The following is a 3,496-nucleotide window of genomic DNA, read 5'->3' as shown; positions in this document are numbered from 1 at the left end:
ACACACACACACACACGTGCTCTCACACTATTTTTACCTATTCATTTAAACACAAATATTTAAAATATGGGTTCTTTAAGTGTATTTTGACACATCATGGTTTTCATGTATGGAGAGCTGCACAGCCTTGTTCCCTTTCTTCATTTCATATGTCACGTGAGGAAGTGGAGATAGTATTAGCTTCCTGGGGTGACTTGATGGACTTTTACTGACAGAGCACCATCTTCTCTGCTCCACACTCACTACTGCAAACCCTGGCTCACCTGGGGGAGAGCCTGGGGAGAGGCTGCACATGTGGGCACATGCGTGTAGGACCTTCCTGGAGGGAAGCAAGCATTTATCATAAGACCAATGACTCTTCCCACTAGAACTTTTTTTCTGAGTGTAAAAAAATATATTCCTATAGAAAACACGTCATCTTTCAAGTCCCCATTGGGGCTGCCAATCAATATGAAGCCTCATGCCTGGCCTGGGAAGGCAGAGACACAGGCATTGCTGTCTCTAATTTTCAAAGGAGGAAACAAAGTCAATGAGTGTCCCCCGACCTTGCCGGAGGTGGCACACGGAGGTGGTAGCAGGGCTGTTCTTGTTAGTCAGGACTCCATGCTTGGCAAGTGGGTCAGACCACACAGCTTCCCTGGGTTGCGCGTGTCTTACAGGAATCACAGTGGAGAACAACCCAAGCATGTCTGCTTTCTTAGCCCTATTCAAACTACCTACAGTCCTTTCTCTGAAAGAAGCTATTCTCTATGCGACAGGCAACTTGCTGGAAAGAGAATTAGATCTGCTGAAGGACAGCCACAAACATGATTTCAGCAGAGATAGGGCGCGTTCCCAGCATTCCTAAGGCATTTCCTGCTCAGCATTTCCAGTGGTGAGGTATAAGGTATATTTAAATGAAGTCTACCCTGGTATATTAGCATATCATAATAGAAATGCATTCCTCATAATCTTAAAAGTCCTTGTCTAATGTCTATTTTTAATAAAAGAAGATATTTATATTTAACAAAACAAATCCTTCCAGCTTTCTACCAGCAGACACACACACACACACACACACACACACACACACACACACACACACAAAGAGAGAGACAGAGATAGAAAGACAGAGAGACAGAAAGACAGAGAGAAACAAAGAAACAGAAGCAAAGGAAAAAAAATACACAAACAGTGTTTGATTCTGTCTGCTTTGGGACATTTCATCCTTCAAGAGACCAGGGGAAAAACAACCTCATAACTTTACCACCAAAACATCCAAATTTATTGCAACATAACGTGATGGCAAAATATTATTTTCTTAGCAGAAACACTTAAAACAAAAACAAAGCAAAACAAACAAACAAAAAAACCCAAACCCAACCGCCATGGCCAAGAATGTCTAGTTTTGTTTTTTAAAATAAGCTCCAAGCAAACCTTGAATTCCAGTCTTGATTTGGGGATGGTTAGAGGCGCTGTGGCTTGTTAGGAGGAAAGGATCCTAATTGTTCAATTCGATCCTCTGTTTAACCTGTGCCTCGGGCATTTATTTCATGTTTATACTGGTTCTAAAAGAGATTGTGCATCCTTTCTTCTTGTGCAAAGTTGAGCCACAATGGCCAGGCTAACAATGCCAACCCCTTCTCAGGCTTATCAATAACAGAAGCATTCAGCCTAAGAAAACATTGCTATTGTAAACGGCCAACGACTTGCACATCTCTCCGCATTCCATGGAGACCTGCCTCAATAGAGAGACGTGGGGATCAACTCTGAATCATTTTTCTTTTAGCACCGCCGTGCCTATTCCTCATATGGTTTCTCATACATTAAGCAGTTGCTATATTTTTTTACTGTATTTCTTATAGAAAACAAATTGAACTTAAAAGGAAAGATGTAAATTACTTAAAGGTGCCATACAAACACATTTTCCAGTTTAAATCATAATGAGGTTGCTTTAGTGACACAGCAGAAAATCTCTTCTAATATTAATTCCTTAGCACTATAACACACACATATGGTTATTTACAACCATGCCAGCCAGCACCCACTTCTATGGCAACTCTCTGTAAATTGAAATTTATTAGCTGGTTATTCTTGTTTTTCCATGAAAAGAACTTTTTAATATCTTTGTAAGATTGAATGGAAAGCAGCTATAGATGCATCCCTTTAGTAATTCATCAGACATACCTTGTTTGAAGAAAGCAGTGTTTTTTTTTTCCCCTAAACTTTCCACCACAAAGAATGGTTATCCTTTTTTCGTTAAGCTTTTCTGCATCACAAATCCCATCCAAGTTATTCTAAAGAAGAAGCAAGAGGAGGTCGAGGAATCTTTTCTCTTCTCAGACGAGCTAAGCAAACATTCCCATCCACCTCTCAGCCCTTTGGAAAGTGCATTTTGTAATACACACACACACACACACACACACACACACACACACACACACACACACACACACACTCGCCTCTCATACTGGGCTTAGTGCTGAATTAGGCGGTCCTCTTTCAAATTTCCACTCCCACTTGCTTTTTTTGGGAAAGGATTTCTAAATATTCTTTTCTAACCCAAAGCACACATTCAGCAAGCAAGTTCCACAATTAGATATTCTGAGACGCAGAAGTGAACTTGTTAGACAGGGACTTTTATTTCTTTGAAACTTTGCTTTATAAACTGTCCAAGAAGGGGCAATTGGGTTTTTTTTTTTTTTTTTCCTTTCATTTTTTTTCAGCACTAATGAACAGAGCTGCATGAAGACACACACACTGCCAAGCTTACGCTATCTGACTCTCGCCCCTCGCGCTGAGAACACGTATTTTTCTTGGTTGTGGATACCACTGCTTCGTTTTGCTTTGTTCCCACCCTTGCCGCTTGGGCAAACTCCATGAAATAATTGAGGTGTAGGCTGCCGGTAACAGGACACAACGATAATAACAGAGGGAAGCGGACTCTGACTCATAGTTCACGGAACACCCTCCCCCCTTAGGTATCTCCCATCATGGGGCGGGGGGAAATGCCCATTTTAGCTACTTAGACATTAGTGACATCAACTAAGCCAAAGAGATTTGGGCCCAAAACATACATAAGAGTATCTCGGCCTGAAAAAGAAATCTGACCACCAAGTAAAATGAAAGAAAGAGTCCATCTGACAGTCCTCCAGGCTGGGCTCACTATCTGTGTGGTGGGGCATCCTTTCCTCCAGCTGGGCAATGAGAATAGCAAAGAACCATTCCCCCTCCTGCTGGGGAATGTGCATTCAGGCAGCTGGCTAGAACTTTCTTCCACTCTGACATTTCCGTGTCCTCCTCTGCTGGCGATGGGATAGCTCTTTACCTAAGACTTCTCTTGTCATGCTACTTCGCCTTTTTTTTTCCTTTCTAGATGTGCACTGAAATTACTTTTGAATCTTGTTATTTATTTATTTGGATTTTTTATTAGATATTTTCTTTATTTACATTCAAATGCTATCCCGGAAGTTCCCTGTACCCTCCCCCTGCCCTGCTCCCCTACCCACCCACTCCC

General features: G+C 41.7%; 1 protein-coding gene across 2 annotated transcripts in view; it reads right to left on the bottom strand.

Moving 5' to 3' along the window:
* The window catches only part of Vit (vitrin), a 120,800-nt gene extending 118,371 nt beyond the window's left edge, over nt 1–2,429 (bottom strand). The window contains exon 1 of one of the 2 annotated variants that reach the window (XM_021217930.1): nt 2,167–2,429. The gene's annotated coding sequence lies outside the window, so the exon portion shown is untranslated. The remainder of the gene's footprint in view (nt 1–2,166) is intronic. The other variant, XM_021217931.1, reaches the window with a different exon arrangement.
* Nucleotides 2,430–3,496: the final 1,067 nt, after the last annotated feature.

The sequence above is a fragment of the Mus pahari genome, chromosome 18 (assembly GCF_900095145.1).
Source record: "Mus pahari chromosome 18, PAHARI_EIJ_v1.1, whole genome shotgun sequence".
NCBI lineage: Eukaryota > Metazoa > Chordata > Mammalia > Rodentia > Muridae > Mus > Mus pahari.
The sequence above is the reverse complement of the archived record's forward strand: the minus strand, read 5'-3'. Positions and strand labels throughout refer to the sequence as shown.